Consider the following 12386-nt stretch of genomic DNA (forward strand, 5'->3'; position numbering starts at 1 on the left):
TGAGTCACGAGGAAACCCCAATCACCAAGACAATAGATGTTTATTGTATTCGGTCAAACATGATTCACCCTCTCAGATTACGTTGTCGAAGGATCCCCCCTCTGTTCAGTTGCATGTGAATGTTTTTTTGTCCACCTCACCCTTATGTGTAAAGCAAAGTACAACCTCTTGTACAGACCCTGAACTGCACTTGAAACTGGATAATCTTTCAAAAGAATTCAAAGACTTGCAATTGAAGGTTAACGAGCTTTTAATTGGGCTGCGTCCGGCAGATAGTCCTACCCAAACCAGTATCACCCCCATAGTGGTCACCCCGGTACATGATAATACCCTGCATGCTAAATGTGATATCGATGAACAACTAATTGAATACAGGAACAGACAAAAACTAACATACATGGAAGTGTCTCGTAGAAATTACGATGATACTGTTCAATCGAACCGACCCATTACAAATACAAATGAAACTACTATTGTGATAGGGGAGTCTACAGGTAGCAACCTCATTCAACCGGAGACAGTTGACAACAGAACCACTGATAGGACATCTTTTGATCGTCAGTTTGCTGAATATCGCAATAAACAGAAGCAAGCATTCGGGTCAAAACAAGAATTTCCAATACAAAGAACTGAATCTCATAATATAAATTATGATGTCGAACCAAATGACAACAAACATGACAAAGCCCAAGTCCGTCTCGTTGGAGATTCAATGTTAAGACGTATTAAACCCTCGAAACTTTCAAAACGAACTATAGTGAAATGTAAAACACTCCCAGGCGCCAAAATAGAGGACGCGTACGAAGTCATTGATGGACTCGCAAAACGATTCAACCCGGAGGAAGTGATAGTTCACCTCGGCACCAACAACCTGATCAATGATAATGAGGATGAAATTGTTGCAAAATTGTCTTCACTCTGTGATGAAATTGTCTTCCAAACTGACGTCAAATCGGTTACTGTATCAACAATAATCCACCGACAAAACGAATCTCCCGAAGACCGAGCCTTCCTAAAGAGAGTTAACGCCCGCACAAAACTTTTGGCCAATGAGCGCGGTCTGTCGATTATTGACAATGATGATATCCGCCCCGATGTTCACCTGTCGCTAGATGGCGTACACTTGAATAGAACCGGAGTTATTGCTTTTACACAGAACATCATACAACACATCCGGTCAGATACACATTTTAACACACAGCGTTCTTTTCAGAATCGTCAACCAAGCAATCACCGACGAAGACCGAGAGGAGCAGTGTTTCCACGCGATTGGATGGGAACCTTGGAGAATCCGAGAGGATTTCCAGATGTGGATCAGTTTTATTAAACACAAAAACCTTTGAAAATCACGACGAATACTATGACCTGGAAAATGGATACATCCAGCCATTTAGTGAAAAGGGTCTGAAAATATGTCAAATGAATATAAATTCACTGCCAAGCAAAATGGATGATTTAAAATATATTCTTAAATACAACCCGTTCGATATTGTAGCATTAACAGAGACTCACTGTGACGAATCTATATTAGACGCTGAATTATTAATAGAAGACTACAACATCATTCGTAATGATAGAACTAGACATGGAGGAGGAGTTGCTCTATGTAAGAAGAGACATTCCCTATACTAGGGTATATTACGAAAATGAACTCGAGACTGTATCTATAAAAGTTAACATATCCAGGAATGAAACTCTTCTTATTTGTGTAATATGCCGACCACCTAATGTTCCAATTGATTATTTTGACAAAATTACTGAACTGATAGAAAATACGATCAACGACAATATTGAAATGATTCTAGTAGGTGATTTTAACTGTGATCTAAGTCATGGAAAACAAAACTTTGATTCAAAACATCTGTTATCCATGATGACCGGTTTATTATTCACGCAATTGATTAATGTTCCTACTAGAGTAACCATATCATCAAAATCAATAATAGATCATATTTATACTACCAATCCTGATAAACATATAAAAACCGGTGTTTGTAAAACTTTTCTTAGCGATCACTATTTAACCTTTACAATTTATGGCGAAATTCCCTATAAGCAATTGGAAAACGTTATAACCTGGCGAGATTTCTCACATTTTGATTACGAAGGGTTTGTAATGGCGCTTTCACATAAACCTTTCGATTCTATATTTCAAATTACTGATGTAAATGTAGCATGGGAGAAATGGTATGATATGCTAATGGAATTTGTAAATAAGTTCACACCTCTTAAAAGCAAACGTATGCGTAAAGATCCCTGCCCATGGGTTACCGGCGACACGATAGAGTTAATGAATACACGTGATTATTGCCATAGGAAAGCTATACAATCCAATTGTGATGTGATGTGGAATGCGTACAAATATTACAGAAATTTGGTCAATAGAATTGTTAAGCAACAAAAGAAAGCATATATTGACAACATACTCCAGGCGAATGCTGGTAATCCCAGTGCTTTATGGAAAACTTTAAAGAATTTAACAAATACAAATGTATGTAAAAGCATAACGTTAGAAGAATCGGGAAATAAAGTCACCGATTCAGGCGAAGTTGCTAACATTCTAAGTAACTATTTTAATAGCTCTATAAAAACCCTAACTGATAAATTTAAAACAAACGAAAAAAATGTCTCTTCAATGGGCAATCAAGCTGAGCACAGTATGGCATCACGTTTGGATTTATTTGATCTACCAACTATTGACAGAGAATTTGTTAAGAAAGAAATTAATGATTTCCCGATTACCAAGGCTACCGGCAATGATGGAATAAGTGTAAAGATTTTGAAAAATATTTGCAATATAAACATTGTCATCGACTCTTTAACATATATATATAATCTCTCGCTGACAACTGGTGTTGTACCTGCTGCATGGAAGATAGCTAGGATACAACCTATCTTCAAGAGTGGAAATAAATTTCATGCATGTAATTATAGGCCTATAGCTATCCTTCCCATATTGTCTAAAATAATTGAAAAGGCAGTTCACAAGAACCTTTTAGAACATTTGTCGGAAAATAGTCTACTAAATTCTAAACAGTTTGGGTTTCGACCCAAACATTCATGTGAGACTGCCCTCATCTGTATGGTCGATGAATTGACAAACAATGTTGATAAAGGGTATTTGAATGGCTTAGCACTGATTGATTTACGCAAAGCATTTGATATGGTTGATCACCAAATTCTTATTGGTAAATTGGCTAAATGCGGTTGTTCTGATAAATGTCTTACATGGTTTAAGTCATATCTTAATGAAAGAAAACAATATGTCAAAATCCAAAATACAAAGTCAAATGTCATGGATGTCAGCACAGGAGTTGCTCAAGGATCAATTCTTGGGCCCCTCCTCTTTACAATTATGATCAATGATCTTCCCAATTATATAAGTAAGGGAAATGTTTATATGTATGCGGATGACACGACGATCTCCGTCTTTGGAAACACTCCATCAGAAGTAGAATTCCAACTCAATAATGTAATGCATGAAGTAAATGAATGGGTTGATAGCAATAAACTGATTCTAAATCCAGATAAATCCAAAGTAATGATAATAGGTTCCAGACAAAAATTAAGTAGATTCCCAAACATAAAGTTACAGGTAATATTGAACGATAATCCAGTCGAATATGTCGAAGAATGCAGATGTTTGGGTGTTACAATTGACTCGCATCTTGATTTTAAAGCTCACATAGAAAACATTGCTCTAACTGTTAGACAAAAACTAGGTGTAATACGAAGATTGAAGATGTTCTTCTCTACTAAACAATTGTCTGATATATATTGGGGTTACATTATTCCTCACATACTTTATTGTTGTAATGTGTGGTCACAAAGAAGTATAGGAAATTTTAATATTTTGAATAAACTACACAAACGAGCTGGTTATATTGTCTCAAGAAAGTCTTGGGATACTCGATCATTAGTTGTTTTTAAAGAGCTGAGTTGGCCAACTCTCGATAAACTGTTCTGGAAGACAACATGCTGTCTAATGTATAAATGTATCAACAAATTAACGCCTGAGATTATGTCTAACAAATTCATATTTACTGATGAAATCTCATTACGAACAACTCGTAATTCTGAAAGGATGATGTTACGTTTACCCAAATGTAAAACTGAATTTTATAGGAAATCATTTATTTATTCAGGTAGTCAAATTTGGAATGATCTGCCGATTGTAATCAAACAAGCCCAAAGCTTAGCAATTTTCAATAGAGCTTTAAAAGATTTTCTCACGTGATGACACACTCAATATCCACGTTTTGTTTATACACCTAATGCCATGAACCCATGTTTTAATTGTATTATGTTTTAAGCTATAATTTATGCTATAATGTATACAATTTATTTGTGTGTCCAAGTGAAGAGGTGAGGGTGTGTATGGGTATGTGCACACTGTGTGGAATGGGGTGCTGGTTGGCGCTTGCAGTGCAAGTGTAGTGGCTGTGCTGCTGGTGCTCATTTTCTGGTTTAAATTAGAAAACCGGCACTCGTGGTGCAGTCGCTGTACAGCACTGTTTGTGCTAAATTAGCATTTTATTTTTTACAGTGTATACAAATATGTGTGAGTGTGTGTGTGTGTGGGGGGGGGTGGGGGTGGAATGTGTGTACGAATGTCTTTGGCTGTAGGTGACCCGTGGGTATGTATTGAGGGTGTATGCATGAGTAGTTCAAATGTGTAGAGATAAGTATTGTAATCTGTAGCTGCATTGTTATTTGCTTTGTTTACGATCACCTTTCTAACTTTTAACTGTTAAATTTGACCTTATTCTTTAATTGTATAACATTTTGAGTTAGTTCTTAGTATACATAAGTTCGTATTTATAATTTTGTTATATCTGTATATATTATGTGTATCTACTATGTAATTAAAGGGCCCCAACGAAAACCAGTGTTTGTACTGATTGGGCCACCCTTTTTAAATATGTGAAATAAATAAATAAATAAATAAAAAATACCACTAGACCACGACGCCCCACCCTACAGTCAAAGTTATCATAACCTATTCGCTAGCTAGGAGGATAAAGCTGGGAAACAGATATGTCACATTTGTAATATAGATCTCATACTGGAAAACGTGATTCTATCATTTAATTCAAGATTGGAACAAAGAAACCATTAAGGTAAGCATTCACTATTGACGGTCACTCATAACTGAAGGGGTCTGATTATACACCTTAACATTAAACGGAACCGATATGCATCTATCTTATCTTAAAGTTCGAAGCTTAAAATAGCGAAGGTCTTGTAATGATTACGATGGTCTTAATAAATTGATTTTTTTTTAATATTGAGGTTTAAAGATCAGGCGGTATGTAATCCAAGTTATATTTTGTTGTAATTTTGAGAGTGGAAGGTTCGTCTGGAAAAAGACATCACTTCAAAGACTGCTAAGAAACGGAACCCGCCTTGCCGATGCCCTATTCGGCGGTACACACAGGCTGCAACCATTGCAGGTGTTTTTCCCCGTGTCGTCTAGAAAAGTTAAATAGCCTGTGGCGAAACAACCGAAATACGTAAAACACATGCTGTAATATATCAACCAATATGCCTCCGAAAATCTGTTCTCAAGCATTCAAAAAGAGAATCCAAGCATGAAAGTATGCATCAGTGAAGGAGACCTAGTCCCACAATCAACACAAAGATTCAAAATTCCAAAGCTACTCGATTATGTCAATCCTTTTTTCCAATAATCAAAAGGTAGGCCTCCGAAAAACTTACTCAAGTGTACAATGTTTTTGTTTGATACCTCGAGATATCCAGAAAGCTTTAATCGCAAATCGACTCAGGAAAAAAAAAAATCAGTAACCACTGGTGTATAATGGGGAAGGACTGCCCCCCCCCCAAAAAAAAGAGAAAATGTTCATGACCAACAAAAAGAAAAAGGAAACGAAGGGGGGAAGGTTGAAATATATTAATTCCTTATTATTACGTCAAAATCTTTTACAAAATTTTCATTAAAAAATTCAGTATTATCGTTCGCTCGATCTACAATCTCGGGAAAATTATGCCGATACGCCTTGCGTGGTGCCTAACGACATCGAGCCGATGAAACTAATGTGAGATGGGTGTGTCGACAAATGTCGACAAAGATAAACTTAGACTATAAAGTTGGAAGGATCTAATTCCAACAATGTATCAATCAAATCATGGACTTGTAGGTACATTATCAAATTCGAGGTGAATAGAATCCATCTCAGTCATGTTGGAGAGTATACTAAACGGAGAAGTCAAACGACTCAAGGGACAACACTACTATTATCAACACCTTGTCAAATTGATTAGAAGTAAAAAGCGCCAGCTGTCGGCATAGCAAGACTTGTAATGCTTGCAACAAGGCACAGCGCGAGAGGCCGATTTAGAATTTGTTTTCACAGAACAAGAGAACAAATGTAAGAGTGCTTAATAAGCAAAGTAAGGAGTTATAATTATGTCTAATAAAAAACAACATTAATGGCAGGGGGTGGGGCATAACGTTGTGGTATACAAGTCTAGATGTAAGACCAAAAGGGACCAAACTACATTTTTTATGATTCCCTATATATATGTATATATATATATATAATATATATATATATATATAAATGTATATATATATATATATATATATTTATATATATATATATATATATATATATATATATATATATATATATATATATATATATATATATATATATATATATATATATATATATATATATATATATATATATATATATATATACATATATTCATATATTCTCTGGGAATTCTATTTCTATTCTCTATACTTTTAAATGCTTAATGTACTCCAACACAATTGTAGTGGCGGTTACATGCTATACACTTTGCAGGCCAATTCATAACATGGCTAAAATAGACTTTGACAGTGTTGTGGCAAGGGCGATAATTGATTATAACGATATCAATCAAGCGTCGGCATATTCTGTCGATAATAATGGATGAACATATAGGTGCAAGTATTCCGCCGGGGCGGCATAACATTATTGTATATTCCACATATACATGTAGATGTAAGATAAAATACAGAACATGGAGACCTACATCCTCCCTCACCCCTGAACATTTTGATCAAAATTTGAATATATTCGTCATAAACATTTACGTATTACCTCTATAATTTATAAAAGCTATCATGAAAATATCGTCGAGGGCAGTAGTATGACCGCAAGTTCCTAACTCATTTGACCGTCTTCTTCTCGTTACTCTGTATATGGACTTTTAATTGAACGACCGTCTCTCCTGCATCCACCCCCTTTAAACATGTGAATAACAACAACAACAACAGCGCTAATACGACCTATATGCGCGAGGTTACTGTAACTTTGCACACGACTAGCATATTGCAAGCTATCTAATGATTACAATACGTCGTGTTCCAATCAATATTAATCGATAGATCAGAGCCTTCTTATGGCTGAGTGCGAATGCATTGCTTCAATCCCTATAAACTCACACTACGAACGTGTATGAAGGCAGTTTTGAAGTCCGGGGTTTAGGCAAGACTTTCAACAAAAACAGCAAGAAAGGTATGTTTGGAAACCTAAATATCGGGAATAATCACAATAATTTTGTTGAGTCTTTTGTCTGTAATGTCATATAAGTTTATTAGAATGCTTGATGAGTTGATTTGATGTTCTATTATATCCCTCTAGAAATTTGTAGGTATTGCTAGAACCACAATCGGCTTGTGCACAGATGTGTTGAACACGTCTATTTTATTAGTTCATTTCTAACTATTATCGTTTTGTTGCTTTTGTTGTTACTGCTGCTGTTGTTGCAAGCAATCCCAGTTTGTTCGGTAAGTAGGCATCAAGTATAAACTTAGCCGGGAATTATGCACTGATGTTATGATTATATTAAGGTAGTTATATACCATTTTTCCCTCATGCCTATCAGATCAAAAGACGAGGCTGTCAAATTATTATGAAAACATTCGAAATAACTTGCTATTTTCATTTTTTTTTAAATCTGTAACTCGTTTTATTTGAAATCGCAAATCTCACGTGTACCTTGACCAATTGGCATTGTTAGCCTCCAAACCAAACCAAACCTTTATATGCGACTAGTAACCCTGAATAATTAGCTATCGTAATGAAACAAAACAAAAAGATATATATCTTACAGTCTGTTCATTATCGAGACAAATAATCGCCTTATACCCCAAGGTTTGACCTGCTACTGATTAGCTAAAGTGCACTTAGAACGACAGTAGCACACTCGTGCTCACTCGCATAATCGGTTTATAATAATACGGACGCCATAAAGACAGTTATCCATTGGTGTTTGAGCGTCCGACGAACATTTTTTTCTTGAATCTTATTCATGAAAATCTTATTGCTATGCATTTTAATTTGAAGTCAATTTTGAGGAATACATGCGAATGTTGGACAATCTGCATGTAAGTATATCTCTGTCTAGTATAAAGAATGTCTATGATAAGGGTTCTACATTGGAATTATATTTTCAGCTTACTGAACACGCTAAATTTATCTTCATTGTTCAATCATGAATGTATTACAAGGTAACTTACATTATGTATTAATTTTGTAAGTGATCGAGGAAACATATTTTCGGGCTTTATATCTAGTAATTAAAGTAAAGTTTAAAGGGGTACTCCGGGCTGAAAATAATTATATCTAAAACTAAGTAAAGTAAAATTAACTGAGTAAAATGGTAAGAATTAATCAGGATCTTTTTACAAATAACGAAGTTATTACATTTTAATAATCAGTAATGTTTTTTTAAAACAGTTATAAGCACGCATTCATTAGGTGGGCTGATGATGTCACATCCCCGCTTTCCTTATGTTATTACAAGTCATGTGCAAATGATAACTATGTCTCCCGTATAATAAAATAAGTGACAACAAAATCAGTTGACAATCCAATTTGTTTAATTCTTGGGGACAAAATTTGAATAAACATAATTTCATATAACAGCAAGTAGGTATATGGCATCATTTAGTTTGCTCATTGAATATTTATGAAGACATGCATAGAACTGTTTCACCGAAATAATGCAAATCTTTCAAATGCCATAACTTTGTTATTCCTAGTCCGATTTTGACCAATTTTTCATTTTATTGTTTGTCTGATTTTTCTTTTTCTGTTCAAATCATATTAGTTTAACCTGGAGTACCCCTTCAATGAAGAATGCATGAGAAACACGTAAAACACGTATATTGTTTGCGCGGGCGTCCGGGGGGGGGGGGGCTTCTCGAATACCTGCGTGCCACGCCAAAGTCGAAAATAAGGGATTCTGGAACTGAAACTTTTTCTTAAAATGGGGGTCTCCGGAACGGCTCTAGATCAACGATTGTTAGAAAATGGGGGTTCGCTTCCGGCGCGGCCCACTGGCGCCCATCGGCTGAGCAGTTCATGATGAACGTTTAGTTAAGGGTCTCCAGAACGGAAAGAAACCTATAATTTCCATGGCTTTCTAACTTGGTGATGCTCTGGAACAGAAAAATAGGCTAAAAATGGGGGTCTCGACCGCGGCACATACTAATCAAACATTTATACTAAGTACCCCCCCTTGGGGTGGGGGTACATTGAGATGAAAAAACAATGAATGCATATATGTATTTCACTTTAAAAATTGATGGAAATGATACCACTCTTACTCTAATCATGCTAACGTTGGTTTCATTTTTTTTTCTGTATAAAAAGTCATGACATATACATAATGCGGATCTGTTGTTATATACGTTATACTCTGATAGGTTGCGTTTTTCATGCACTCTTTTATACTTTCAAATGCAAACCACATTTCTAGTCTCTCTTATTTTCAATGAAAAGGTTCTTTCTTTCAACTTGGTTTATATATAGATAATTCCCGGTATTTATTTACTATAGGCCCTATACATGTACATAGTCGGAAAAGTGTATGATGGTTGTATATACTTTTTATGTTATGAAAGGCGCCTTTTAGCTACATGTTTTCAGAAGTCAATAGCACTGACAGTGACTCACAACTTGTATGGTTTGTCGTCATGATTGGGTAATATATATTGGAATGATAATAGAATGCTCTGGCAGCTAAGTTTAAATAGGTTCTATTTGTAAGTTATAAAGTAATGTCTTCTTCAATTCCCCTCGTACATCGTAGTAATCCACAAGTTTCGTCTGATGAAATCGTGTTGTTAATTGTATTTGTATTTAAGTGATCGGGCTTAATTGCTCTGCTGCCCAGCCATCATTGACCAAGATGGGTCCTAATCATGTTGTATATGTATATCATGTTGCAATTGCTGATACACAAGCACCAATTTCACACATGAGTACACCCTCACTCACCACTTGCACACTCGCAGATGACCTCTCCCAAATTTCCGGTACTTTACATTTTGACCCCCTCTGTTCGAATCACACACTTATACCCAAAACATTACAATTCAGAATACACAAGATAGTATTACACTCCCCAAGAATTTAACAGCGAATTTAATAATATTCCAGATAATATTTCACTTTTTTAAGAAGTCTAAATAGGAACTTTGAATAATTAGCGAGGTTAGCCTTATCCACACAACAAACAACTTTCCATTTTCCGTAGTTGGCTTATAAGCAAAACATAGCTACATGATAATTTTCCAGGGCTCCGTAACACAAAGGTTTGCGATGAATTGCAAATATAAAAGAACCGCACTGATTGGTCACTGGTCAATATTTTAACACAAATGCTCGTGTAACATTGATATTGATTGGTCACTTCATTTAGCGATTGGTCGCTAATCTTTGTGTTACAGAGCCGAGATATATTTAATTTACCAAATTAATTCACCCTCTTGCTAGCCCTGTCACCCACATATTCAAAAACTCTATATCTCAAGGTATTTTCCAAGATTCATTTAAGATACAGCAAAAGTCAATCCAATTTAAAAAGACAATCCTCACGAAATAACTCATTATCGTCCGATATTCCTACTCCCAACTATAGAAAATTCTAAATTCTAAAATTCTAGAGAAAAAATCACACAAGACTTAACAAATTTATTGAAAAACACAAAATCTTAAATTCGAATCAATATGGTTTTAGGAAAAATTATTCAACAGATTAAGCATTACTTCAAATTTATGACAAAATAACAAATGCAATAGCAAATAAAGAACACGTAATTGGTATTTTTGTGATCTTAATAAAGCATTTGACACCCTTAAGCACTATATTTTACTTTCTAAACTCAACCATTTTGGAATATGATGTCAATCTATTTCGGTTTAAAGATTACTTAAATAATAGAAGGCGATATGTAACTTCTAACAATAATGATTCTGATGCTCTTTTAGTTCGTTGCGGTGTTCCTAAAGGTTCCATTTTCGACTCACTTTTATTTTTACTTTATGTTAATGACATAAACAAAACAATGAAAACATCATCCATTTTGTCATTCGTTTTATTTGCTGACGACACAAACATATTTTATTCACACAAAGACATTAATTCATTAAACAGTATCGTAAATCTTGAAATCAACAGCGTATTGTTGACATAATCAAAACCTCATCCATTTTCTCATTTGTTTTATTTGCTGACGACACAAACATATATTATTCACACAAAGACATTAATTCATTAAAAAAATTCGTAAATCTTGAAATCAACATCGTATCAAAGTGGTTCAAAGCCGATAAACTTTCCCTGAATACAAAATATACATATTTTACGTATTTTAGACATCGTTCCCATAACAATAACGCACCGATTTACATTAATATTGACGGCACACCATATAAAAGAAATTAAAAATAGTTAGGTATTATCATGGATGAAATTTTGACTTAGAACGAACACAGACATCGTGTTACAATATGCATTTCAAAAAGTATTTGGATAATTTCCGAGTTAAATTTTCTTCTTCCTCATAAAACTATATTCTTATATACAATTCTTTAGTCCTCCCTTATATTACATACTGTAATGCCGTCTTGACAAAAAGGATCACATTACCTGGCTCGTGCACACCGACCCCCTGTTTCATGAACTTTCATGAAACGTTAAATTTTTTTTGATATAGACAGATAGATATGATTCTAATAGCTATCGTTATGTTCAAAAGTATATTAATAATCTACTTCCTCCATCATTAATATAGTTATGTTTAGGCTTAACCATGTTAACAGTTTCGTCCATTCCTACCCAACCCGCATATCTGGAAACATGCAACCATCTCAATAACCGATACTCCCAAATTATTAATAACCCATGAATTTATTGGACGTGCATTATGGTTCCGATATTTGGAACAATTTTCCAGACAATAATAAATCATGCTCAATAATATACTCATTAAAAGCTTCTATTTAATGAAAAACCATCGAATCATATGCATCTCCCTCTTCAAGTTAATAATTCAACTGCCCTCTACTTCTGCACCTGCATTG

At 34.9% G+C, this 12386-nt stretch overlaps 1 protein-coding gene across 2 annotated transcripts in view; it reads left to right on the top strand.

Moving 5' to 3' along the window:
- The first annotated feature begins 4969 nt into the window (after positions 1 to 4969).
- LOC121409277 (galactosylceramide sulfotransferase-like) overlaps positions 4970 to 12386 on the top strand; it is a 35200-nt gene continuing 27783 nt past the window's right edge. Inside the window, exon 1 of one of the 2 annotated variants that reach the window (XM_041601173.1) lies at positions 4970 to 5120. The gene's annotated coding sequence lies outside the window, so the exon portion shown is untranslated. Of the gene's footprint in view, positions 5121 to 7381; positions 7530 to 12386 lie in introns of those variants that run through there. The other variant, XM_041601171.1, reaches the window with a different exon arrangement.

This window comes from Lytechinus variegatus, chromosome 2, assembly GCF_018143015.1.
Source record: "Lytechinus variegatus isolate NC3 chromosome 2, Lvar_3.0, whole genome shotgun sequence".
Taxonomy (NCBI): domain Eukaryota; kingdom Metazoa; phylum Echinodermata; class Echinoidea; order Temnopleuroida; family Toxopneustidae; genus Lytechinus; species Lytechinus variegatus.